Below are 27,515 nucleotides of genomic sequence, written 5' to 3'. Positions count from 1 at the left end.
ATCACAGGTCTGCTTAAACGTGCAGGGCACTCTGTCAGCCGTTTTCTCCGTCGCCTCAGTGACTACTCCCCCGAGCCTTGGTAGGTGGCAGTGGTGGCTGTCCCCTGGGTGTCAACACCCCCTCCCACTGACGGGCAGAGGTGACGCTCATCAGCAGGTGACTGGATCACGGCCTGGACGCGGGCCCCCTGATGCTATGCCCAGTATTTTTCCACTGTGCTTGGCAGGAGGAAGTCAGACTCCACCTCAGAAGCTCTAGGACATTTATTAAATGTTCACAAAAATGAAGCAATGTGCTGTCTTCATATCCCTGCCGAGGGCCTTCCGAAGTGCCACGGAGGCCCTGAGCCAGAGGGCCCGAGGGCAGAGGGCCGCTCTGCGGGCCACGTGGAGGAGAGGACGCTGGCTCGGCCAGACCCTCCAGGCCCCACGTCAGAGAGCCCGAGCAGCAGGAACAAGTTAGCATTGGTCTGCAGACCTCCCGGTGGCAGGAAAACAGGCAGACCCGCAAAGAAACCAGGCCGGGCCTGAAAATGTCACTCACTACGCTTTCTGGGGCTCCCAAAGCCTTCATCTCAAGCCAGGTCTGAGACTTGATGGGGGTGACAAGGCTCCCAGGCTGGGCTGATTTTTTAAAACCCATTTGTCACATTGACGGTAATCCTCTTGCTAACAATCTCCTGCCCTGAAGCAGGATTGGCTCTAAGCTGTGGGTGGAAGCAGGGGACTGTGGGGTTTTAAGGAGTCTCAGTAAGGTCAGCAAGCTCTGGAGGCCCCCTTCCCAGTGAGTGTGGGGGGGAGGGTACGTTGAGCCAAGGGTCCTCCTCCAGTGAGCCTGAATCTCAGTCCCCCCATTACCCACCATTCACTCCCTAGCACCCTCTGGCTGTCTATACTTCCCCCTCCCCATAGCCAGGCCCTTGCCTGTACTTATTGATTTTCACATTTAAGGAAAATCCATTTGCTTGATTCAGAGCAACTGAGTCATCACTGTGTTCAGAGGAAAACCACTCATAAAGTAGGCACTTGGCAGAGGCCGCTTCTGGGATGGGCGGGGTCACTGCTTCTTTCCCAGAGAGCAGTCTATCCGTAGTCTCCTCTGGCTTCTCCTCTCTGCTGCTTTGTCCTATCAATCTACTCTTTCAGGAGCCTTCGCATCTGCCTTTCACCCCAACCAGACGGGCCTGTTCATTCCCTGCCTCCCAAGCTGCCCGCATGCTGTCATGTCTATGCATACATCCTTCACCGTTGGCGGGTTTGTGATAGGGACTTTTGGGGCAGGGGAGGAAGGACTTGTATGATCAGCCATTCACAAACGGGAGAGAAATACTGATTGTACATGCTGATGGAAGAGATTTAACCCTCACAAAATAACAGCATTGGACTTCCGTCCCATTCTGGATAGGACCCACGGAACTCACTATTCCAACATTTCCAGTGTGGGCAGGGCCCTGTGTTCAACTTCACAATGGGTCAGGGGGCAGTTCAGTCTCTAATACTGGTTTGCAATGCCAACATGTGTGATCCTCAGTCCCTGGGCCAAGAAGGGCCAAGGAGCTCAGCCAGCCCATTCTGTGAGCCCTCAGAAAAACACTGCTGTTTCTTAAAGCACAGGCGACTGTGAAAAGCAAGAAAGGATTCCAGTCAGCACATCTCAGAATGCCAAATCGTATGCAAAGTTGTAGGACTCACAGATCAAAATAACAGCTAATGGTTATCGAGTACTGCCAGACACTACTCCAGATGTCACCTGTGTTATCACATTTAATCCTCCCTACAAGCTTGAGATAGCAACTGTCACCCATTTCACAGATGAATAAATTAAGGTTAAAGAATCAGTGAGTGGTTAAAGAATCTGTTCAGGTTCCTATGGCTTGTAAGTAGTGAGCCAGGGTGTGAACCCAGTCAGTCTGCCTTAAGAACCCATACTTTCGGCTGATACACACACGGGGCAAAGGACTCTTCTCCATGTCCCTCTGGGATGGCCCACCTGCCCCACCAAATAACTCATTCCCTTTGGAGACATAAACCATATACAAATCCTTTTCCTGATCAGATAACTTCTTCGATGTCACTGCTACTCAGCTGCCTAGTGTGCCTGTATCACCCCCTTATGTCCACAGCCACTGTGATCTGACTGGCTAGCTGGAGTGGGGCTCAGGCGGGATTCGGGAATCTGCTGGCGACTGCTCCCCACTGGCCCACATTGCTGGGGAGGCATTCGGAGACCTCCCTCCCAGAGAGTGGGCGTTTTTGCTTTCTATCCTCAACTCCCAAGCGCTGGAGATAAATCTGTCCTTGGGATTGTTGGCTGCAGCTGGGGAAGTCTCTGGTCCCGATTTGCTGGGTCCTTGGCCACAGCTACCCCCTTTCTCCCACGGAATTCAAAACCCGCTCCAGAAGCACAGGCCACCCGACTTCGTCCTGCCCTTCCTGCAGAGCCTGTAAGGTCCCAGGCCAGGAGGCAGGGATGCGGGTGGAATCCTCGCACTGCAAAGAGGCTGCCCTAGGTTCCCGCAGAGGACCTCCTTCCCACTCACTCTCTTCGGGTCTTGTCGTGTCCTTGCTCCCTTCTTCCGCTCCCACGACCCTACAAGAGGCGGGGGCAGAATGAGGAAGGTGGGAAGAAGTTATGTATTTTACTGAGCACCTACTATTTGCAGGGCACTTGCTGGGACCTCTCCTGTTCTCGGCTCCCAAAAGTCCCAGCTCAGAACCGGTACAGAGGAAGGAAAGGGGCGGAGTCAGAGCGGGGAGAGGCCGCTGGGCGGTCTGTCTGTCCCCTTCCCCTAAAGGACGGCGGGGCTGCTGCAGCCAGAGGGTGTGTGTGGGAGTGGGAGGCGGCCGGGCCTGGAAGTGGAGGTGGCGGGTCCCTGGGCAAGGAAAGGCTTAATTGTGCAAGGGCTTCCTGCCCTGCCCGCCCGCCCGCAGCCCCAGCCCCACCACCGATCAGCCGGCTTTCTGCGGCCGGGGAGGCGGGACGGGAAGGCAAAGGCAGGAAAGGGTTACGGGAATAGCTCTCCAATGACAAAGTCTGGAAGGGACCCATGCCTCCGCCCCTCTGCGGGTTAAACGGGCACAGAGCAAGGGGAGGGAGGCGGGGGCGCCCCGAAGCAGAGCCCTCCCGCCGCCCCCGGCCGCCGCGCGCTCCCCTCCCCGGGCAGCGGTCGGGCCGCCGGCGTGTGCCTGGGGCAGCGGGTCACGAGGCTCCGCCCCCGGCCGCCCGGCCCCGGGGACGCACTTTGTTCAGGATGCCGCCTCCCTCCGCATTGTGGGGCCGGGGCCGGCGGCGGCCCTAGTGCGAGCCCGAGGCGGGAGCGCGCAGCCACGCCGAGACCCGTGCGCGGGGTGGACGCGGCCCCAGAGCCCCGAGAAACTTTCCTCTCGCGAGGAGCAGGCCCCCGGCCCGGCGCCGCTCGGGATGCGCCCCTCTGCGCGGCGGCGGCGCGGACCCGGAGCCCGGGAGGGCGCGCGCGCCGGTGAGTGGCCCGCGCGGGGTCGTCGCGGGAGGGTCCCCACGTCGCGGGGCTCGGCCGGCAGGTCGTGCGGGGCCCGGGGAGGCGAGCGTGGTGCCCGAGGGAGGCTGCGGGCTGGGCTCGCGAGAGGCGCTGGCAGAACAGCGGAGGTGCTGGCGGCTTCCGGGGAAGGTGTGTGCCTTGATGTCCCTACGGGACTGCGCGTCTGGTCCGGGCGTTTACTCACTCGGGGCTACGCAACTCCAGCCCTTCTGAGGCACAGATTCCCTTTCTGTGAAATACCTGAAGTTTAAAGTGCGTTGTGGTCCTATCATCAGAGGCACCAAGTGCTACGGCATCCCACACCCTTACCCACATCTCTCATCCCAGCGGAGCAGCCGGGGCAGGTGACCTTGCCGGGTTGTCCCAGAAAATGCCCCCTGGGCCCCCAGGAGGCGCTGAGAAGCGCCCCCGCGCCAGGCTCCCTGAGGTTGCCCTCTTTGGCTCCCGCCAGGAGACGGGAGGAGCGGGCAGCAGAGGCTGGGTGAACGCCCCGAGCTCACCTGAGAGCCCCCGCCGCCTGGGCCCCTGTGGTCCCTTCTAGAATCCTCAGAGCCGGCAGAAGCTGGGCATAGGATAAAGAATCAGCCAAGTCCGCAGCGGGCAGAGGGGAGGCAGGATCCGGGCAGGACGCAAATGGTGGGTAGTGGGGGCCGTGTGCGGGGGTGACGTCCACCCAGCAGAGAGGGTTCCTTGTGCCGTGGAGCCGCACACAGGAAAATCAGCTGGTGAGTCAATGGGACTTTGTTAGGAGAGCCACAGGGCGCAGCTGGCGCCGGCTTAAGGGAAGCACCCGGATCCCCCCTTGATAACGTGCTGTTTATCTGGCTTCCTGTTTCAGTGGTTGGGATACCATTGGCTTGTTCAAATTCAATGCCGAGCAGCCTGCGGCCTCGTTCGCTCTGCGGAAGCAGGGGCTTGTCGGCGTTTTCGTCTTGTGGCGTGCCTTGTTCCCGAGCAGTTAACTTGGTGTCGCCAGCGCAGTCACTTATAATGGGGCAGCCGGTTCTTCACACCAAGAACGCCTCCCCAAGTAGGCGGAGCTGTCGCTCCAGAGACCCTGGCTCCCTTTCAGAACTGAGACCCATGTGATTGCAGCCTGCTTACGAATTTTTTTATCCTGCCTTGAATTTTGGCTGGTGTGTCTTTGGGATTAAACAGGGAAAGGAGACCAAATAGCTGTGACTGTGGATTTCCTCCCCTAAGAGAGCTTTGTAATGTTATATGCTTTCACCACTAGATCCTGTGACTCCTGGGAGGGGCAGACTTCAGTTTAGGGAAGTTTTCAATCACTTGGTAGTTCTGTGTCAGCCTGTGTTGCCAAGCATCTGGATGATCAGAGAGCAAATGATTTCTTACCTCTCTGTCTTGGTTTTCACTTCTGTAAAATGGAGCTGGAGAAAGTTGCTACTGCTGGAGGAACAGAGAAGGTTTTTCACATCTGTGCTCCAGCCTCTGGGGCCATATCCTGAACTTAGACCCTCCTCTAAACTTCACAAATAGATCTGAACTGCCTTAGGGCAGGTTTCACATTCTAATTCACTGTTCAGACATTTGGGTATTTGTGCACACTCCTTATCTCCCTGTGAATGCCTTCCGGCCAGATACCCTGTCTGACCACCCACAACACCCAGCACATACTAAGGCACTTTTTATAAATGCTTGCTGAATTAATAAAATTGGAAAAATTCTAAGTACCACCCAGAGGCCTCCAGTCCAGCCCAGGGCCCATATATTCATTCTTTGGGAATTGTTTGAATTGCCTCCACCTTCCCTCTCCCCTTAAACGTGGTCCATAATCAGCTTGATTTGCCCACAGGTGGGCAAGCTGTAAGCATTTGGGCCTTTCCTGGGACCTCCTTGGGAAGCTCTGGCCTCAGACTGGAAACAGGGATGCTGTTTTTCCTTCCCTTGCTAAATCTGGCCCGCTCCTGAGTCCTTGTGAGCCTCAGGTCAGCTTTGGCCCTGCAGAAAAGAATGGTCTAGAGTCAAAAATCTCCTATCCATCTTTAAAAGTTCATCTCTCTCTTTTCATCTTTCCATTTTCTATCAATGTCAGTTCCCTCTTTTAAAGTTCTTTTGAATTCTTAAAGAGTTTGGCCTTTAGAAAAATGAGAATGTCAAAGTCAAAAGGATCTCTTCCCCTCCTCACCCCTGGGCTGCCTTCCCCCACTTTACAGACCAGAATCAAGGCCACAGAAGGCGGGGAGGGGCCCAAAGCTGCACAGCTGGGGAGCTGCAGACACCAGCCCAGAGGCAGGTCTTCTAGTTCAGGGCTCAGTCCCTCTCAACACACCCAGTCTTGTACTCAGAAGGGTTCTCTGCTCACATTTCCATCCGTAGATCTCAGAGAGGTCACTTAGCTTATTGGCAAGAGAGAGGAACAGAGACGGGGTACGGAGGGTTATCTCTGGTGGAACCAACTACCAGCAATGAGCGTCTCTGCAACATGGAGAACCGAGAGATGTGGCAATCCTTGGCAGACCCTTCATCGTTCTGGCCCCTAGTCACAAAACAATAATAAAAAACACTTCTAGTTCCTTCTTCAACTGAAGGAGAAAAAAACCACCAAATTTTCAAGTGAAAAACACCCTTAGTGAACAGTTTCCTGGGCCTAATCTTCTCCCTCAACCTCCTAGGAAGGCTGACTCAGGCCTGATTTCCTCTGAAGGGCCTGGGATTTCACTTCCCAGCTTCCTGTGACTCTTGAGATGTGGAGAAAGGCAGGCTGGCTGGGCTTGGGCTGCTCTGACCTGCCTGTGGATGTCGTTCTGCTTACGCACATCCTGTGAAGTCTATACTAGCATCCCCATCAAATCTATTTGCTCTGCTTGATTTTAGTATGAGATGCACTAATATGCATGAAAAATTAAAGGTGCTGATGCAGTGCCTCAAGCAAGTGACCATTAAAAACAAGTTATTTCCATGCCAAAGGAGTATGATTGCTCTGGTGTCTAGTTCAAATGCTCTGAAAGCTTTTGCGAATGGGATTGTTTTCTTAATTTCCTTTTGGAATTGTTCATTGCTGTTGTAGAGAAACACAGCTGATTTTTGTGTGTTGATCTTGTACCCTGAAATTTTGCAGAATTTGTTTATTCTGGTAGCTTTTTTTGTGTTTGGATTCTTTGGGATTCTTTGGGATTCTCTGTATATAGGATCATGTCAACTGTGATTAGTTTTATACGTTCCTTTCCAATTTGGATGCCTTTTATTTCTTTTTCTTGCCTTATTGCTCTGGCTAGAACTTCCAGTGCTACATTGAATAAAAGTGGAGAATGGGCATCCTTGTCTTGTTGCTGATCTGGAAGGGAAATTTATAGTCTTTCCCCATTGAATATGATGTTTACTGTGGGTTTTTCATAAATGCCTTTTATTGTATTAAGGAACTTCTCTTCTATTCCCAGTTTTTTACCATGAAAGGTGCTGGGTTTTGTCAAATGCTCTGTTCTGTGTCAGTTGAGATCATCATATGTTTTGGTACATTATGTTGATTGTTTTCCTTGTGTTGAATTACCCTTATGTTCCTGGGATGAATCCCTCTGAAAGCATTTTTTTTTAAATCTGTATAATTTCTTTCTTTCATTTAAAAAGACTGCAGAAAATTTGACAAAGCACTAACATTCTACAATGGTCAATGCATGTTTATTATATTTTTCTTTATAGTTACTATACTTTAAACATCAAAAATATTTTACTGTGGTAAAATATATAGAACATACAATTGGTCATTTTAACCACATTCAAGCAAACAGTTCAGTAGCACTAAATACATTCACATTGTTGTATAACCATCATCACCATCTATCTCCAGAACTTTTTCATCCTCCCAAACTGAGGCTTTGTACCTCTTAACACTCACTCCCCGTCCTCCACTTCCCAGCTCCTGACAACCAGCATTCTGCATTGTCCCTGTGAGTTTATGGAAAGCTTGTAATAGCTAGAAAAGTCAGGACTTTGAAACATGGAAGGGTTAAAGGACCTCCCCATCCAGAGGAAAGTCCTAGAGGGATTTTGATTTTGATTTTGATCTTCGTGACATACAATCTCTCAACAACTGCCCCCATGTCAGAGACTTGACTGGTGCAGGTATAAAGATGAACTGCAGGTGTAGAGATGGTCATTAAGAGGCTCATTGGGCACCAAGATCAGCATTGGCTAGAGGTTCATTTTCTGTAGGTCTTCCATCTTGGCTGGACATTAGAATCACCTGAGGAGCTTTTAAAAATCACTGATTGCTGGGCCCACCCCAAGAGGTCCAGCTTCATGTGGCTTGGAATGCAGCTCCAGTGTGTCATGTTCCAAGCTGCCTCCATGTTCTGACACACAGGGAGGGTTGGTTACAGCTACACAGTGGCTGAGCTGATTTACTCCCTGGAAACTTTGACTGGTCCCAGCTTTCAGTGATGGAATTCCCTCCCCATATGGACAATAAATACTGGCACATTTTACATCCTTCCCTTGATTTTAGAATCCATTTATAAATAGAGTAAATACCAACTTGTGTGGAATTCAGCTTTCAAAGTTGGTAAGACCCTTAACTGTCATGTAGCCCTATTTTTTTCTCTTCCAGAAACATCAGGCCTCTTTAAAATATCCCCACCAGGGCCATCCAGCTTGGACACCTCTGTGTCTGGGGAAAACCCAATAATGGTTTGCTGAAGTCATCGTATTCATATTTGGACAGCTCTGTCCTTCAGAGTTCTTCCTTGTGTTAATCCATCACAGGTGTGACTTCAGTCCACTGGTGAAAGATACCAAAAGGTGAATGGGCTTCACCAAAATGCATCTGCAAATAAAATGGGAGATACTCAAAATAAACCATGCATAATAAGCATAATTGCCCTGCCCAGTGACAGCCTTTCAATATTTGGAAACAGCTACCATGTGCCTGCCCTATCTTTTCCTCTCTGCTCTCAGCAACCCTATTTTAGATCTTCATTGGATGTGTTCTCAAGTATTTTCCGGAAAGATATATAATGTCATAGCAAGAATTTGGATCACGAAATGAGTCAGACTTGGAGTCAAGGTGCAAGTCTTGACTTTGCCACATGACGTCCTTAGCGCATGGTAAGTGTTCAGCAAATGTCAGCCATTGAAGTCGTACTAGCCACACCAACACTGGAATGGCTTTGTGTGACCTTGGGCAGGCCTGGAATCTCTTAGAGAGTCAGTTTCTTCAGGAAAAGTTGCATGACAATGCCTTACTCATGAAACAGTATTTCCTAACTTGTCTGATCTTAACAACCTCCACACAGTGATTCCTCCAAGCTGGCAAGTTCAGGAAACACAGGCAGAGTGACTGTGCAGATCAAGTAAGACCCTTGGATCCCAGGGTGTTCAGCGAGTGATTTCAGTAAATGCCAAATTTCCCCCTCACCCTCCTCACTGCACCAGTTACCTTTAGAACAGTTTGTCGCCGTTTGAATGTGTTGTGTCCTGAATGAAATGCAGCCCTCCAGGTACGAGCTTACTGGCACGGACCGTTCACAGGCAGACCACCTTTTATCAGGCAGAGCAGCTTTTTTTTCCGATCCGTAGATCGCCCTGAAAACCTGCGAGCAGGGCTGTCAGGGAAGAGATGGGGACCTGGAGGCAGAAAGAAAGGGGGGGTCTGACCGCAGCTCTGGCCTCTTCCTCTTTGTTGTGGAGTTGTTTCATTTTGTTTGGGGTCCCCTGATTTTCTGTAGACATGCAGGTATGGCAGAGAATAGGTCCCCAGTAGGTGATTGCTGCTGTCTGTCACCATGCCTCTTCCCAGCTCATCGGTGCAGGTAATTGAGTTGACAGGAAGGAGTGTCTGGTTCCGGGTGATGCAGAGATACACCAACTGCTTTGCTTTTAACAAAGGAGCAGCAGCTGATGATACTCCATGGGGGGGCCCCAGTCGGGGCCCCAGCCGGCTGCTGTCTGCCTTAGCTTTCCTCTGGGGCAGCTCTGTGTAGGCGCCCAGCCCTCCCTCCCTAAAGCTTCAGAAGGAGAACTCCATTGCGTGGGCACCCCCATACCACTGGGCCCCCAAAATCTGCATGCTCCCCATCACCTCCTGGGCATGGTCAGCTTTACAAGGAGCTTTAAGATGTCCACCAAGCTATCCCCTGTCCCTGAGCAAATTCCCTGGGGAAGGGCTACATGACAGGTGAGGTGCTTTCCAACATTGCAAGGTTTCTTTTCCCCTGCAAGGTTTTATTTTGAAAAATGTCACATTCATGTTTTTCTTATGAAACCTTCGTAAGAGTATATATCAATGATACCTTAATAAAAAAAAGTCACATTCAGATTTTCCAGTTGTTCCCCAGATTCCCTTTAGAGGGCGCTATGCATTTCTCAACCCATAGCCTGCTAGGTGAGGGGGCCTGAACTGTGGTTTTCTCTCCAGAAAGAGAGAAATGACACGTGATCACCTACATTTGGAGAAGGCAAAGACTTCCGTTTTATTATTTCATTTAATCTTTTCAACCACTTGGTGAGATCAGGCCTAGCTTTCTCCCCATTTTACTGGTGAAGAAATTGAAGTACAGAGAGTTACGTAAGTAGCACAAATAGTACGAGTCCTTACCATTCCCTGCTGTGTGTTACATAATAATTATAAAAAAATGAGCTCTCATAGGTACGAAAAGCCTTCGAAGTGCCATTCCTGTTCCTTGTCCTCTTCATCTTATCTTTCGAGGTATTGGGACCTGCCCTCCTGCCCCCATTTAGCAGTGAAGAAAGTGAGGTCGAGACGCTGCAAGGCTCTAGTTTTGAACAGTATTTACAGAGTCGAGATAATGTAGGTGACATTTACCGGCATTGAGTTTGGTGTAGTATACATGGTGTTTATTGGTAAAGCTCAATGCGGTTGCTTGTAGTCGCTGGGCCGGCTGCACATGGCAGTTCCGGATGAAGGTAGATCTGATTGCAGGCGAGGTGGGGAGCGGAGGTGAGGGTGCCCTGTACTCTCATCTCACACAGAGGGGATTAGACTGAGTCTGTTAAAGGGCTACAAAACAGGAAACCCAATGTTAAGATTAAAGGAACTAAAATATTGGGAGGAAGAGAAGGAGAGAGATGGGTTTAATGTAAGTGACCCTTTGTTATTTTCAATAATTTGTCGGGTAGTGGTAAATACTGCCAAAGGTGACAAAACAAGGGATAAAGTTGTTAGTACATTCTCTAGAGTTAGGTGGGTAGGACCCCGACAGAATGAATGACAACACTGTCTGGGCAATAGGTGGGGCTGGGAAGAGGTGGGACAGGAAACTGTTGCTTGTTGTTATAAGGTCTTCTGTACAGTTTGATGGCGACCACCCATAATAGTCATGAGAAAGGCAGGCTTTGAATCCAGATATCCTGTCTTCTAAACACAAAGGGGGCACAGGACAAACAGCCTGGCCCTGGGGAAGCTTCTCTACAGTGCTGAGCCCAACAGACCCAGGGCATCACCTTATGGCCTTGGTGCCCCCTGGTGTGCTTGCCCACAGAGGGCCCCAGGACCCAGCTGCTGGAGAGGATGCCCCACCCCACGTCCCACACCCCATGTCCCACAGGAAGTGTTAATAGTTTTGTTGTACAAATTTTTAAAGATTTTTATGATTTTGCTCTTCAAAGTATTTGAACACTGGTGACTCATTTCTTACTAAGGTTGACCCTTGAACAATGCAGGGATTAGGGGTGTTGACCCCCGGTGAAGTTGAAAATCCAAGCATAACTTTTGACTCCCCCAAACTTGACTACTAATAGCCTACTATGGACCAAAAGCCCACTGAACCTAAACAGCTAATTAACACATACTTTCATGTTATATGTATTACATACTGTATTCTTACAATAAGCTAGAGGAAAGAAAATGTTTTTTAAATTGTGGAAAATCTCCAAAAAATTTTCCATTATGGTTTTTGAAAAATATCTGCATATACATGCAATTCGAACTGATGTTGTTCAAGGGTCAATTGTAACTTAAAATTGGCTGTTACTTGGTAACCCTGAACATAAGCAGAAGTTACCACAAAGTGAGAACAATTTTACCTACACGTTATTTTCAAATATAATGAATTCTTATGAAAACTGAATTTAAGTCTAGATGCACTTGACACAATGTTAACATTTTATGGATGTTTAATCAAACCTTCATTAATTTAAATTTTGCAGTTTTAAGTTGGTATTTTGGAACCTATAGTTTTTTGTTCTGTAGACCTCTGAAAAGTTCCACGGCCCTGAGCTTTCTGTCCTAGGAATAAGTTGGGTGGGTGGTGAGCCCCCAGGAGATCTGTGTGAGTGTGAGACCCACACCATTGTGGGGCAGTCACGGTCTGAGTTTGAGAGTAGAGCTGGGCTGGACTGAAGTCCCTAGACCCAAACCCCTTCCTCCCCTCTCAGGCCTTTACAGTGGAAGGTCCTGTGGTTCAGTGTACGAGTTACTGACTGCTTCCACATCCAGCATTATTCAATCTTCATGGCAACCCTTTGCGGGGTCAGGACAAACATTCCCCTTTCTATAGACAGTGAAAACAGGACTCAGACGGGCTGGTTAACTTACCCAAAGCCACACAACTTCAGAAAATCAAGCGGGTTACCCTGACCCCTGATCTTTGCGATGTACCCCATGGCCATATACAGCAGAGAAGGGTGGCATCTTGAATGGCCTCTGGATCATAACTGCAGATGTCATATCTGTTGTGCAGATACAGAAATTCCATAGAGTTTTTATTATGAATTTGGCTATTGCATTTATTTTGACAGGTCCTTATGATTTGTCTTTCAATACAAGCTTCTTAAAAGTACACTGTCAATTTTATCGCTCCTGCTAATTTTACCCAAAGGAACCATGTGAAAGGTGTTATATTTGGAGTTCTGTTTCTCATTTTCCCCTCAGAGTTGAAAATAACTGGCAATCCATTAAAACTCTCTCACTTTTTAGCTGGTCTGGACCTCCCACTATACTGGTCCTTCGCTGTTTCTCCATCTCCCGTGACACCCAAATCTCTCTGTCACTCATTACCCATCTCCTGGAGGAATGTTCAGAGACACAGCTGCTGAGGCCACGGTGGGTGCTTCTCTGAGTCATCTCCCCACTTCCTCTCGCTAGCCGTGGCCAGCAGGAAACCAGAGGCCACTTGGGAGGCCCAGAAAGAGACCACAGGGTCAGGGTGGCTGTGGGAAGTGAGTGGGAAGGGCCACTGCTGATCTGGCCACAGAGACTGTGACACGCCAGCCCCGACATCCAGTCCCAGACAAAGGCCTCTGTGTTTGGGATGACAGGGCTGGGGGGCGGATACGGTCTGGGGGAGGCTGCCCAGGGCAGAGAGGAGCCTGGAGGGCCGCACTCAGCTGGACTTAGAGCTCTAAAGGTCCTGGCACATAGTAGGGGCTAGAAATACTTGCTCATTGGTTGCTTGGAAGTAAGGGATCGGTTCATTCTTAAGCTGAGGGACGGGCAGGAATGAATAGAATACCCTTCCCCTTTCTTTTGCCCACGGGAGGCGCAGAGCCTCTGAGGCAGTGATGTGCCAGCAATGCAGTCTTTGGAGGTAGCTTGCCCTGGGTTCCTGCAACCTCCCCGAGCTTCAATTTACTCACCTATAAAATGGGGACAGTCGCACCTGCCCCACAGAATTGTGAGGATTGCCCTAGAGGGTGTGACAAGCCAGGGGGGCACGAATGTTAGTCCTGGTCATCCGTGATCTGCACGCCCCACGGTTTGCTGCGTCTTGTCCTCGGAGGGGAAATGCAGGCAGAGTGACTGGGCAAAGCCAAGGGTACTGCAAACAGCTCCCTGGCTCTGCAGACTACGCTTCTGGGTGGATTTATCCGCAAAGGGGTGTTTATATACCAGACAGGGGACATGTTTGCCTGTCTGAGGGTCAGACGGTTGGGGTGGGAGCGGTGCCGGCTCTGTGATGTATGGTTCCTCTGGGCCCCTCTGGGCTCCAGACTGCAGCCTCTGGGGACCGTGGGGAAGTGCAGGGGCCTGGGGTTTTGTTTGGCAAAGCCCGCCTCTTATCAGGCCCAGGCTGTTCCCAGGGCATAATAAACAGTGCCGGCTTCAGAAGGAGAGGTCGCAGATGCGGCTGAGGCAAAGGATCTGGGAAGGCGGAAGATTTGAAATGATGAGCTCAAGCCTTTGTGGGCCAGCCTGCAGGCGGTGGCCGTTGCCATAGCAGAAGGACACCAGGGAGGCCCCACCTGCATGCCTTTGAGGCAGAAGGCCTCACTTGTGAGCCAGAAAGCGCCCGTGCTCAGTGGCCCGTGGGCCAGAGCTGCTTTCTCTGTTGGCTTCCATCTGCCTCTTTGCAGTGAGACCCGGGCTGCTGCCTAAACCATCAGGGGTTGAGCAGAGCCCGAGCGAGAAAGAGTCCAGGGTCTAGGGGCGAGCAGAAGAGGACTGTCCTCACACCTTCAGCAGCCGCCTCCGCTGTGTGCCCCGGGCAGCCTTTCCCCCCAATGGAGAGGGAGAGAACCTTGCTCTCTCTCTCCTTCTTCTGTTCTCTTTAATAGAGATACGATTTGCAAACAAGGAGCTCAAGTGTGCAGCTCCATGTGTTCTGGACAAGTGACCACACCTTCCTAGCCCACACCCGATCCCCTGATAGAGCACTTCCCTCAGCCCACAGTGCTTCCCTCCTGGCCCTTCCAGTCCCCACACCCCCCTCAACCACTGTGTCAGGGTTCTGCTGTGTGTCACCGCAGATTCACGGTGCCTGTTCCTGAACTTCATCTAAGTGGCATCATATGGTATATTCTACTTTGCATCTGGCATCTTTAGCCCAACTTAGCATCTTTGAGATTCACGCATGTTAAATGATTAGGTTTTTCCCTTTAACTTCTGATGCCAGAATGTTTGTTTAGGGGGGAACCTTCTGATTGTTTTTGTTGCTCTCAGCTTCACATCTACTCAGCATCACAGGGTATCTGCTCAGGTTTTGAAAGAAGCGCCGAAAGTCTTTGAAGTCTGCAGCATCACCTTTGTCCCCAGAGCATTTCTCACTTCCGGGGCTTACTGTAAAAGGCCGCACATGCCTTCTCTTTCCTTCATGGTCTGGGAGCCCCCCTTGCCTCCAGGAGCTAGAGAGTCCAGGTTAGCAGGACAGGCGCCACTGGCTTCTCTAAGACAGAAGGTTGTTCTCTGACCACAATTGAGCTGGCATGTTTTGATAGGCAGGAGAGTCTGGCCCTGCCTGTGGGAAAGAGCAGGCCATGCTGGACTGCAGCCCGGAGGCGGCCCGCAGACGGCCGGGCCTCAGCGGGGAAGTGACCAGATGAGGCGGTGTTTTCACAGGGTGCCATCCTGCACCAAGGGGACCCCAGCACCTAGCGCAGAACCCAGCACCTTCAAGAATGGCGTTGAATGGTAAGAGGAGGAGTTGGGCCAGCAGGCCGGCCGTCCCATTCCTGGCAGGGAAAGTTGGAGCGGGCGCAGCCCTGCTGGGAAAGGGGAGCAGGGGGCAGTTTTCACAAAGGAAAACCCAACAGGACTGGATGACTTGCGCCTGGAGGGCCACCAGAGGATCAAAGAGGAGTGCCTCTCTTTGGGAGGACTCTGCCTGAGCCCCTGCTGCTAATGTCAAACCGGTGCAGAGCCAGGTGTGGGCCACCAGAGCTGTTGTCACCACCGGCACAGACTGGGGGCTCAACCACCAGGAATCCACTGTCCCAGCTCTGGAAGCTGAAAGCCTAAAATCACGGGGTCAGCAAGGCCAGGCCCCCCTCCAAAACCTGCGGTGTAGGGCCCTCCCTCGCCGCCCCCGGCTTCCCGTACTCCCCGCGGCCCGTGCCCCCCTCAGCCGGGAGACACTTCGCCCCAGTCCCTGCCTCCACAGTCAGGAGGCCGTCTCCTCCCTGTGCCTCCACCTCGGCTTCCCATGTGTGTCTGTGTCCAAGCTGCCCTGTTCGTAAAGGGACACCTACTTACGAGGCCAGCCCCGCTCCAGCGTGACATCATCTTAACCAATCACGTCTGCGGCAGGCCTGTTGCCAGGTGTTCTGGGGTGCTGAGGGTCAGTACTTAAACTGGCCTTTTTGGTGACACAGTTCAACCTGTAACGCAGCCCCCTGCTGAGACTGCATGTGGCTCTGCATGCACTGTCCCCTGCAATGTGACAGGTTGGGCGAGCACCAGGGGTGATTCTAGCTGGGGGGCCTGCATTTCACTTCTGCGTGCCCTCGTTTACATCACTAACCCCGATGAGTCGGTTTCCTCATCAGACCTGGTCCCCAGGTTCTTCTCCAAATCTAATACCTGTAACTCTTTGCCTCTGAGGTCCCGAGATTTCCAAGCTGGGGACCTGGGAGGCTGTGTTAGGGGACGTTGGTGGGTGAGGGCAGAGCCAGTCTGAATAGCAGCAGAGGCTTCCTGTGGGTCCAGTGCCTCCTCCGAGTCCCCAGCTTCTGTGCCCTGGTGGCTGGGACCCTGGAAAGTCCCAAGCATCTTCTCCCTGCCCTCCCACCGGGCCATCGCAGACCCTTACCCAAGCAAGGCCCCAAAGGAGGGAGGCCTGCTAAAAATAACTGCCTTGAATCAAAAGGCCCTTTTCCTGTGCAGGAAACACAGCGGCCTAATGAAGCAGGAAAAAGGTGCTTCCGAAAGAGAGGCCAGAAAAGGGAGAGGGTGGGGGTTGGGAGCCAGGTGGGTTCCCGGGTGCTGGAAGGGAGAGGGCCAGCTGGTCGCATGGCACCAGCCTCTGGGCCACACGTGGCTCTGCCCAGGGCTTGCCATTCGGGGACTTGGTGAGAACAGCCAGCCAGAGAGAAGGGCCCGGGCAGGGTTTGGGCTGGGAGACTGAGGACTTCAGGTCGAGTGAGAGGGTGGAAAGTGCCACATTCATTCATTCACTGAATGTTTGCCACAGCCCAAGGCCGTGCTGGGTGCTGGGTGCTGGCACAGACAGTACGTGGCTCATTTGTGAGAAACGGCCTGGTGAGTGGACCAGGGATGGTGCCCATTATAATAAATGCAACAGAGGCAACCCAGGCAGGGGCAGGGTGCAGGAGGGCACTGTCCATGCTGGCGGGCCGGAAAGGGCTCCTGGGAAGTGAGTGCCCGTGGGCTTGTAGGAATTAGGTGGGGCAGAGCGTGGGCGGGGTGGGGAGTTGGGCAGCATGTGAGGCAGGACGTGGGGAGTGCCCCCACTCTTCACCGTGCTCCCCTAGCCCGTCCTTTGTCTGAACTGGGCCTCCAGGAGGGGTCTAAGGAACAGGCCTTAGTCCTTCCAGAGATTCTAGGCCAGTCCCTGGGCCCCACTCTCCCAGAAGAATTGTCCCTCTCCCAGCCAGCAGAGAGCACATCCTCCCATCTCCTGTGTTGAAAACATACTAGGTTCTCAAGTGCCATCTCCTTGAAGAGCCCTGGAAGATCGCCCATCCTCCCCTGTAAACAGAGGCTTCATTCTGCTACGTGTCTGCAGTGGCAAATGTGGGCAAAAGCTCGGGGCAGCAGGCTCTTCCCTGGGTAGGGGATGTTGGTGACAGCCTGGGAGCCGGGATCCCTGACTCCCAGCTGTGCAGCCCTCCGCGATCCTGCCACTCCGCAGGTCCCCTGTGATGGCTGCTGTTTCTGTTAGGGGACTCCAGAGAAGTCTGCTTGGTGTCCAGTTGAGATTCTTCTGCATTCCCGTGCCACCATGCTGCAATTAAACCACAGTTGTTCATCCAGGGTGGGTTGTAATTAGTACCCAGCACAGGATCCTGGCGCCTTCTGAGGGATCTGGGTAAATCTCAGCTCCCGTGCCCCCTTTTTGTGAAACAGTGCCTAGTAGTTTGGGGAGAAAGACAGAGGTGGTCTTCCTCACCCAGGGTCTCTCGGCTCAGCCCACAAGACAGTGGTCAGACGTGAAGCTTGTGCACCTGAGGGGCCCCCCTAGGCCTTGACGTTGGGTTGGGTAATCACTTCCAAAGTTGCACTGAGGCCCAGGGTCCCCCGGACCAGCCTGAGGGTGAGTTGAGGTCAGAAATCACCCAGCCACACACTTCCTGTGCTGGTAATCAAATGCTAGGGGATATTTCTTGATCTTCCCAGTTTTCAGGTAGGTAACTAGGTAATTGAAGCCCAGGAGTAGCCATCTGTTCCTTTACAGTCATAACACTGAGAAATGTCCGACATGGGTTTTGTTCCAATAGGAGGGGGAAGGACGGAGAGCAGGGGGAGGCTGCGCCTGTGTGTCTGGGGTTTGCTGGAGCAGGCGAAGGTCCTCAGGGGCCTGGGGAGGAAGCTGGCTGTGTGCTGGTCTGGTCTGGGGGAGGGTGTGGAGCCCTGGTGAGGGGCTTGGAGGGGCAGGAAGGAGGAGGCTGGGCTGTGCAACAGAACATACCTGGGTCGCTGGCCCGCTGCTTTGGAGTCGTGTGGCTGTGCAAATCGTGTATCCCCTCAGTGCCTTTGTCTGTGAAATGAGGATAATTCCAACTTGGCTCATTGGGCTGGTGTGAGGGTTGAATATGATAACTGATGTGACACCCCTAGACACCCCTAGCTCAGGGCTGGGCGTGGAAGGTGGTGGTTGTTAGACAGACAGTAGCTGCTGGTGGAGCCCAGTAACCTCCGGGGTTAGGGTCCTCTCTGATGTGGAGGGTTTGTGGCCCTTCCAGCTCAGGCCTGCTGGGAGGCCCCAAGGAGATGGGGAATGTAAACTGCCCGCATGAGATGGGTTCCCAGTAAGTGTCTTTTACCCACTGTCTCCTGCTCTTGGGAGGCTGTCAGTCCAGGTGGAGAGACCAGTGCACACTCTCAGGGGGACCCCACGCTGGAGGTCTGCTTGCCTGCGGAACCGCGCACAGTGACTCCAAACAGCTGCTGCCTTTGGCCTGTGTGGCCGCTGGGCAGGCTGGCCTCTCAGGCAAGGAGAGCTGAGAGCAGTGTTTCAAGGGAGGTGAGAAGCATGAGTTGGCCCAGATGGGAGCCAGGGTGCAATGCACATGGGCAGAGAGGAGCGGGTTTGCCCACCAGGACTCATGGCAGGAGCTGCTGAGCGACAGAAGGGAAGACTCCGAGCCTGGAGTGTGGAAGGATGGGTCCCCTCTCTGCTGGGTGGGTTCTAGTTAGCAGCCTTGAGGACAGGGTGCTGTCTATCCAATTCTCTTCGGGCAGGCCCAGTGCCAGAAGGTGCTTAATACAGGCCAAGTAGAGGGATGCTGGGAAAGGGAGGAAGGGCTCCCGTTCGCCCTTTGTCTGCATGTCCTTGCATCTTTCTGTGGCGACCACCAGAGGGCGCAATTGCCCAGCAAAAGCCCCCTGGATCCACGCCCTCCTTTCCTGGCAGGCCGCTGGCAGCCCTGATCTTTGGGGCCGGAGAGGCAGGCCCTGCACAGTGTCCCCCTTTACTCCGGGTGGGAAGAAAGCCTGGGGCTGGGAGGCCCTGCGCTGCCAGGCAGGGTGGGTCAGCCCCTGAGGTTTGGCGGCACGGAGGGAGCAGAGCTCTGCCTCCCGGGTGCTGTTTGCCGCGGGTTTGCTGGGTGGTATCAAAAAACGGCTCTTATTCTTGATTCTGGTTCCATGTACCGCTAACCATCACCTCCCCGCCAAAAAACATTCTCGCCTTCTGCCCTCTAGGCTTCATTTTTGGGGATGTAGAGCCGTTCGGGATCTGGGTGACAGGATCTGGAGTGGGCTAGTGGGCTCTTGGTTGGCAAAAGCAAAAGGCCAAAGATTTTCCAGCCTGGCTCCTGCTTCTGGAATCTTCTCCCCTGTTGGTTACGAGGCCCTTAGCCAGGCTGGTCTCCCTCCACCATCGTCAGCCCAGTCTTCCCACTAGGCCAGCATGGGCAGAGGCTGAAGGTTGTCCTGGGCCGGGACCCACAGGCCAGAGCCCAGGGACCTGCCTGGGTGGTCTGTGTGCCCAGGGGAGTGACGCACTCCAGAATGAGGCAGAGGAAGGGCCAGACTGGCACTGGGCCCTGGGTTCCCTGCCCTGTAGCAGGCTCTGAGAGGCAGGGATGTTATGAAATCCTGCCTCCCATTCCAGTGGGCCCCAGTCACTGTCCCCAGGGGGGGAGACCCAGATCCCCGCAGTCTGGGTCTCTGTTGCCACGTGGCAGCATTTCTGTCTTCTCCCTGCCAAGCCCCTTTCCTGGGACGGAGGAGCCGCGGAGAGCTTCGGGGTCTGTGCCATGAACCCCAGTGCCTCCCAGGGCTCCGACACCGGGACGGGAAGGCCAGGCTGCTGTTCCAGGCCAGCCCTGGGTGCCACAGCGCAGACAGTGGGCTCCGGAAGCGTGGTCAGCATTTCCATTGCACTTTCCACCACCACAGGCTTTCTGTTGTGCCCCCAGTCATTAGCCTGCCCAGAAGTCCGGAGCAGCGCGCTCGTCAGGGACCAGCTTGGGCCAGCCTGGGGGGCGGGGAGGGCTTGTTTTAGAAGCTTCTCTTGCCGGCACCCCAAAGAGCCCTTGACCACAGGAGCCTCCGCAGTGGGTGGGCTCACGGGGACGGGACCTGGTAGGGAGGACAGTTCAGCTGTGAGTCCTTCTCTTTGCTTTAAAGGGACAGTGTTGGCAGTCCTTTTGTGGCTGGGGGACAGTGGGATGTTGTCAGTCAATGAGATTGTCCTGAATGTAATAATCTTTTAATATTGTGAGAAGTGACTTGTGGGTGGGAAAGAGCAGTAGCTCCCGGCCTGAAGGATGCTGTGGACACTGAGGACTGGTCCCCTCACACGTGGTGGTACAGAAGCCGGTAGGCGTGCGTGGGGCTGGGGCTGAACCCTGCTTCTGCTGCCTAGGGACCCCCGTGCTGTAGTTTCCGTGACTGTACGTGGGGTAGAAGGAAGATTAAACCTGTAAAATAGAAGGTACATGAAAGTTAGTTTCACTCCCCATTGTCTACGTTTCTAGGTCTTTCTTCCGAGTCCTTTTGTCTAGGACACTGGGAACTCCCCAGGGACAGAACCTGTCTCCCCTGCCAGACCACAGGCCCCTTTGGGCAGGGCTGTGCCTCCCCCGTCAGTCTGGGTGGCATTTCCCCACTCATCCTCCATGAGCTTAGCAGCCATGCGCTGCCCGTCAGACCGGGAGCTCTCGGAGGGCAGGGCCGGTTCCTCCGTCGGGCTGAGGGCTCCTTGGGTTTGGGCACTTGGGCAGCGAGCATTGTTGTGGAGTAAGATTTTTAAGGTCAGAGCAAAGGTGCCTGAGGATTTGGGGTGATTAGGCTTGAGAATCATGGACTTACCAAGAAGGCCAGGTGAATGCCACGTACCTGGTGAGCTCTGAGGGCGTTTTCCCAAGGTCAAGTATGTCTCCTGACCTTGTGGTTCGGTCCTTGTCTGCAGAAGGTGTTTCTGAAGTGGAGACATCTGGAGGGCAGATGTGGAGCTGGCAGGACGTGAAGGCCTGGAAGCTTCAGATTCCGGGCTCTGTGACTCACCCTCCGTCGCAGGAGCCCCTGGGCAGCTGGGCTGCACAGGGTTGGTGGACCAGGCCTGGCTGGGCAGTGGGGCCCTCCACGGGGGCACAGCTGCGTGTCAGCAGGAAAGCCTGGAGGGACCCTGGCGGGACCGACTGCTTTGTGACACTGCCTTCCGACAGCCAGCGCCAGCCTGCCTCTGGGTGGGGCTTTAAGCGGGTCACCCTGAGAATGCGCAGAAGCTGACGGTGGCCACGTCTTTCTGTTTGAGCTCAGGGTCTCCTGGGCTGGGGTGGAGGAGGTGAGCAGGCAGGCAGGGCTGGGGTAGGACCCGACTCTGGTGTTTGTCCAAAAGAAAGCCAGTGAGTCACAGGAAGGAAGGTGGGATCTGAAGTCGAATACTAGACCCTTCCATGCCTGGATGATCTCAGACACATCGTGGTATCTCTCTGAGCATCAGTTTCCTCTCCTGAAAAGTGGGGATGACATCAGCATGGGGTGGTGGGCAGGTCACTGAGGTCATGCACAGGCAGGTGCCCTGCAAACAGTTTTCACCAGAACACACGGCTGTGGCTGTTAGGACGGGCTGGGCCCCCTGGTTGAACTGTCAGGTTGTGGTCAAGTCCTATGAGGGGATAGTCCTCGGGCGGGGGTGTGGGGTGACAGCCTAGTCAGAGGGTGCAGGGGGTGGTGACAGGCTAGTCAGAGGGTGCAGGCGTGCTTAGTGAGCCAGCGTGGGAGCCCAGGGCTGCTGCCCGGTGTCACTCCTGTGTATCTGCAGCAGCAGGAAACATTTGTCCTCAAAGAGCCTCAGGACAGGGGGCCCAGCCTGGATGACAGAGGGGCATCCACCCCCGCGGGCTGTTGTTGCCGCCGCGTGACTCTGCTGCAGCCCACGCTGGGAGAAGTTGTCAGATCTGGGCCAGGGGGCAAGTTCATGAGACCACCAACTCCACAATACTGCTCGGTGGGCTGGTGACACCCCACACGTCTGCTTCAAGTGCCAGTGGCATGGAAAGTGGACCCCTGCACCCCTCCAAACCTGAAGGAAGGGAGCATCCAGGATCCGGAGGCTGACGCCAGCATCATGCGCCTTGGCCGGAGGAGGCCCCGGTACTCTGACTGGTGCCCTGCCTCTTGGACCTTCGCTTTGATCATCTGCAGAATGAGGGCACTGCTTCCTGTTCCGTGGCAGTGCAAGGCTGTGGGAGGCAGAACGCGGTGGGGGGGCAGGCAGAAGCTCTCAAGCAGACCACCTGGTTGGCACTTGAGTCTCCTCAGCAGCATAAATCCTCAGCCCTCGAATGGGGTCCTGGTGGGGCGTCAGTTCTTGTTCGTGAAGGAAATTGGTGAGTCTCTGCCGCTCCACTTTGTAGCAGAGCAGCTTCACGCTTCCTGTATCTCCGCATCCTTACCTAGAAAGGGGAATGTGTTAGTTTCCTGTTGCTGTGTAATACATTTTCACAAACTTAGTGGCTTAAAACCACATGCTTCGGCAGCTCTGGAGGCTAGGAGTCCCACAGGGTGTCACCAGGCCAACGCCAGGGTGTCGGCGGGGCTGCGTTCCTTTCTGGAGGCTCCGAGGCTGACCCTGTTCCCTTGCTTTGCCAGCTTCCAGAAGCCCCTCTCACTCCACTCCTCCATCTTCAAAGCCAGCAGCAGCGGGCCGAGTGCACATCTCGGCCCCCGGGAGAGTCTCTGCTCCGAGGCTGTGTGTGATGGGGTCGGGCCCACCTGGGCGATCCAGGCTGATCCCCCGTCTCCAGGTCCGCAGCGTTGATGCCATCTGCAAGGACCCTTTTGCCATTTCAGGTGCCTTGTGCACAGGTTCTGAGTATCAGGGTGTCTTGGGGTCCAGGATTCTGCCTGCCCCAGGAACAATAACCATCCCTATTATACAGGGTCAGAGAGGAATAAACATATACAGAGAAAAGGTAATATATGTAAAGTGGCGAGCCCCTCCCCAGTGCTCAGTGGCCCTTTGGTTTTTGTTGTTGTGCACGTGTGAGTTACAAGCGCCACGTTCCTGAGAAGGTGCGGGTTCCGGGTTACACAGGGCTTGCTGTCGCTCCCCCCCACCCCCGTGCCTCGGTTTCCTCCGTTGTTGGCAGGGGAGCTGCCCCTGATCTTGGCAGCTCCAACTCCAGGCCTAGGAGACAAAGTTTCCCTTGTGCTGTGTAAGAGCGGCGGCCAGCGGCGGGCACGGGGCCCGGCCCATGGCTGTCCTCGGGATGCAGCCTTCGTCGGATCACAAGGGAACAGAAGGGCCCTTCTTCAGAGGGCAGAGAGGTTCCCGGCGGGTCCCCACAGGGACCGAGCCCCCTCTGTGGGAAAGAATCGCCTCCGTTGTGAGGCAGCCTAGCTATTTGCAAAGCGTTTTACAATCATTTTTATTAGCAGAGCCCCTGAGACCTGAGAATAATAGCAGGGCTGTCACCCATCCCCTGCCTCTTTGGGGGAAACTGAGGCCCACACAGTTAGAGGCAGGACCCCAGGCCAGAAGATGAGGTGGACTTGACCTTTAGGGGCTTTGTGGCTTCCAACCAGCATTTCATCCCCATAGGCGCCAGATGCCCCCCAACCCCCAGTTCACTGAAAGAACCAAGATTAACACCCAAATGCCTCTGGGCACCTCACAGGCTTTTCTTTACAAGACCAATTTGAAATGCAGCCACCCTCTCCCATGTCAAGGCTCTGGCTGGTCCTTTCTTTCAGACCTGGCTGTGGCTCCCGCACTGCACCCGAACGATCTCTGGCACCTCCAGATCCTGTCTGTGGCCCCGGGGGCCTCCCCCGCACTGCCCAGCACCCTCCCAACAGACTCCCTGTTTGACGGTGTCTGAATACAGGCCAGGGACACTCGGCCCTGTGCTCTCTGAGGAGCCCTCCCCACACCCTGCAGAACGCCCTGCAGCCCCATTACCAGCTCCCGCACTTGGGAGGCCCTTGGCCTCCAGGAAGGCTTCGCCCAGAGCCCCCCGCCCCCACCAGGCCCGCGGGCGCCCTGCCTGGGCGTCAAGGCCGAGCTCCTGGGTGGGATGTGACTCCTATCAGGCAGGGAGCTCCTCTGGCTCCCAGGGGGCCTTGTCCCGGGACTCACTATGACTCACACACAGCACCTCCTTACCCCGCCCACTTGCAACCATGCAAGGACCCCGTCTTCCCTTGGGAAATGCATGTCACACCACCTCCGCAGCCCATGATCCCTTGTTTTCTCTAAATTTTAACTAGTCGTATTTTTTCTCCTGATTGGCTGAGTTCATCATAGGAAAACAGAAAAGCAGTAAGTAGCCGGAATCCCCCCTCCGGAAGCAAGTCCCGTTAACCTTTCCTGCCAGTTGGTTCTCTTTAGGCAAGCTTGTCTCTACACAGCTCGTTTCCTCTGCATGTAGTTCAGGTGTTGCTTATTTGGTTACTGTCAGTACTTCCCATACCGTCCAGAGCTCTATACACGCCATGTTTAGTATTCTTTCTTACGGGTATACTTTCGTTTGTCCAGCTCTCTATGATCCTCAGGATAATCCCCACGCACAGGGGGGCGACTCCATCGTGGGTGGCTTGCAGCAGTTTGCCCCCTCTCACCCCCGCCCCTCGGCCACTGGAAGACAAAAGAGATGACCAGCTGCCCTCCGGGGACTCTGATTAGGATCTTCACCCGGGTGGTGGTTGGGAATCAGTGTCACACCCTCCCCACGCCCAGCCCTTCCTGCCTCACAGATGGGAAAGCCGGCAGCTGCAGGGGGAGCCGACCAACGCCCCACCCTGTTCGTGGGGGACCGGCTTCTGTTGGTGCAGGGGGCTACCTCTGTTAGTTTTTCAGATGGGGCTGGGTCAGGGGGACCTTGAGCTGCAGAGATGGATGGGGTTCACCACCCGCTCAGGGGGTGCCACTGGATGGGGTCTGCCATCCTCTTTAGTTCTGCCGGCAGCAGTGCCCAGAGAGCCTCTCAGGGGTTCACTTGGTCTCATTTAACTGGTTATAATGACCTGTGTGTATGGACGGCATTGATGTGCACCAGGCTGTCAGCACACAGTGAGATGGAGCTTGGGGTTCTTTGGATTGCTTTCCAAACGCCCCTTGGGCATGAGACGCTCCCAGGCCAGGGATACCTGCTTTCTGGGCCCTGTCTGCACCCAAGGCCTTGCTCCCACCGTATTGGTGAGGTCAGGCCTTTCCCTATACGGTACAGAGCAAAGGCTGCTGACCCCAACGATGGAAGCCAGAGGCTGAGCCCCACAGAGCGGGGAGCACCGTGGCCCAGCTGTGCTTCACCAACCCCCCTCCGGCCAGGCCCTGCAATGCAAAGCTAGCTGCTTGACCATCTCTGAAGGCCTGGAAAGCGTGCTGCCATCAGCTGCCGGGCTGTATGTTAGACGAGAAATAGGAGGGTGGGCATCCCCTGCTGACAAAGAGAAAGGAGGCAGAGCTCCCGGGGAAGGTCTGGGAGTAGGGCTGGCCCCCACCAGTGAGCCCCTTGTGCAGCTGGCATCCCGGGGCAGCTCTTGTCCCTCGTTGGCAGCTCCTGTAGGTAGATCTGGGCTGCTAGTCCCAGAATTCTGCAGTCTTGGAACCCTGAAACTCCCACGCCCATATTGCTCGAAACCTATTTGTTAGCCCAGTGTCAGACCTGCCACCCGCCCCTTCTCACGGCTGCATCCAAAGCTGTTCTTTCTGAGTTCTGGGGCCACGTTTGGGTCCAGCACAGTTCCTGCCAGGGCCTCTGTGACCACGGATGCACTGATTGAGTGATGGGCTCGGCAACGTGGGTTTGACAGTGACTTTGGCAGTTAGGCCTGTAGTTTCACCTCCTTGGCCTCAGTTTCCTTGTCTGTAAAATGGGAATGTGAACCACACGTACTTCACGGAGTCGTAAGGATTCAGTAAGGCAACTCAAGTAGGGCAGGTTTGCGCAGGGTGCGTCCTGAGCATGTGCCAGGAAAGGGGGCTCCATCACAGGGGTCTCTGGGTCCTTAGGCTGCTCATTAATCCCTTTCTTCCCTGGAGTATCTGTCTCAGAAAGTCCAAACAGGCCTCGTGCACACACACAAGTTTCTGGGGATCCCTCTAGGCCACTGGGCTTGAAACAACAGACCCCAGGGAGGAAGGTCAGGCTGAAAGGTCAGGATAGGTGGGCCTGCAGTCCGGACAGCTGTGCAGGGGGAGGCCTCCCAAGCGACCCCTCCTCCCAGGTGCTTCCTGTTAGCAGGACACCTGGGGAGAGGCGAGGCCCTGTTTCCTCCCTGCACTGGGCAAACCCAGGCCATCCCATCACCCCCAAAACTTCTGTGCCAAACCAGCAGCAGTTCTCGGGGCTGAGAGCCGGCCCAGGGTGGACAGCCAGCCCTGGCCAGAGATGTGCAGTAGGTCTGTGACTGATGTTGGGCAGCCTTCGGTGGCGGCTTTGTTCCAGCGGGAGTCTGCCTTGCTAGGCTTGGCACCCTGAGGCAGGGCGTTCACAGCCACTGCGCCAACCCCTCTGATGCCAGGGCCTGCCCTGAGGGGCCTCTGATTTACAAAGGATTCTGATGTTCAGAACTAACATCACCTTTAGTTCTTGAAGCGAAGGACCCCAGGGATCTTACAACACACTTGTTTATACAACACCGGAGATACTCAAAGGGTGTCCGGAATCCCGGGCTGATAGCAACCTTACCTTCTCTTTTGAAGTCATTAAACACCCTCATGCGGTCCAACACCGTATACAGCATTATAGATTGCCAAGCGTATGTGTGTGTTTAAAAAATTGTCTAAGGAGAAACAGGAAAAGTACATGCAGTCTGTGGACCTGAACAGGATCTCTTTGCTATAAAGGACTCTATCGACAAGTGGCGAAACTTGGGAAGAGAACGCAGGTTAAGTGACAGATGCGTTCATTGTGCTTTTCGGGCCATGGAGGTTGCAGTAGCCACGGAGCACGTTCTGACTCGTAGGGAATAGACACCAAAGGAACCAGAGGTGATAGCGTGTCAGCAGTTTATCCTCCAGTGGTTCAGGGGAGAGACAAGTTCCTTGAATGAAATCTGGAACTTAATTTTAAGATGGTTTTCAAACAGTTAACCAGAAATAAAACAGTAAATAGATGAAGGGAAAACAGTGTTCCGTGGGCCCAGACTGAACTTTTTCCTATTTGGAGTGGCTGGGGTCCTGTCTTTTGCTATTTTGGGTCTGGTTTGAATTCATACCATCTAAGTCACTGATACAAGGCATTGCTGAAGAATATGTGTACATCTCAAACCTGTCAGGAGCCAGACTGGTTTGCGTCTCCTCACAGACCCAGAGTTCATGCAGAATGAAGGGGCGAGTGGGAGGGAGGGCAGAGCCGCAGGGACCAGTGCCATGTTGCTAAGCTTGAGAAAGTGTTTATGCAACAATTCCAGGTGGGGGAAATTACGTAGGGAAGGTGCAGTGATGCTGGGAACTGCCTTTTCTCTGCCCTGCCTTGTGGGGCAGGATGAAGAAAGGTGCAGTGATAGGGGACGGGAGAGAGGGGCCCCAGGGTGCAGGCATGTATGACATTGGTGGCAGGAGCCCCTGCAGCCTCCCCCAGCCCGGCGCTCTCTTCGCTCACCTGGACAGCCTCCGAGACCATGGCCCGGTGTTAGGAGCCCAGGTCCTGGGGCCAGAAAGCCAGACCTTTGGCTTCTGACCGGTGGACATGGCAGTTTACTCCTGTGGTTTTAAATCTGCAGTTTTA

General features: G+C 54.1%; 1 protein-coding gene and 1 long non-coding RNA gene across 8 annotated transcripts in view; one reads left to right on the top strand and one right to left on the bottom strand.

The window, feature by feature from the left end:
• Positions 1-11: 11 nt before the first annotated feature.
• Positions 12-27,515, top strand: part of NAV1 (neuron navigator 1) — a 237,757-nt gene continuing 210,253 nt past the window's right edge. For 3 of the 6 annotated variants that reach the window (XR_012122954.1, XM_037015167.2, XM_037015164.2), the window contains exon 1: positions 13-3,479. The gene's annotated coding sequence lies outside the window, so the exon portion shown is untranslated. Of the gene's footprint in view, positions 3,480-27,515 lie in introns of all 6 variants that reach the window. The other 3 variants (XM_037015169.2, XM_037015166.2, XM_037015165.2) reach the window with 2 other exon arrangements.
• Positions 250-15,371, bottom strand: LOC140844515 (uncharacterized). Of its 2 annotated transcripts, XR_012122956.1 has the most exons (3): positions 4,369-5,177; positions 4,019-4,240; positions 250-3,758 (listed from the first exon to the last, which is right to left on the bottom strand). It is a non-coding gene; the product is annotated as an uncharacterized lncRNA (long non-coding RNA). The 2 variants fall into 2 exon arrangements; XR_012122955.1 differs by having other exon boundaries at positions 4,019-15,371.

This window comes from Manis javanica, chromosome 11, assembly GCF_040802235.1.
Source record: "Manis javanica isolate MJ-LG chromosome 11, MJ_LKY, whole genome shotgun sequence".
Taxonomy (NCBI): Eukaryota; Metazoa; Chordata; class Mammalia; order Pholidota; family Manidae; genus Manis; species Manis javanica.
The sequence above is the reverse complement of the archived record's forward strand: the minus strand, read 5'-3'. Positions and strand labels throughout refer to the sequence as shown.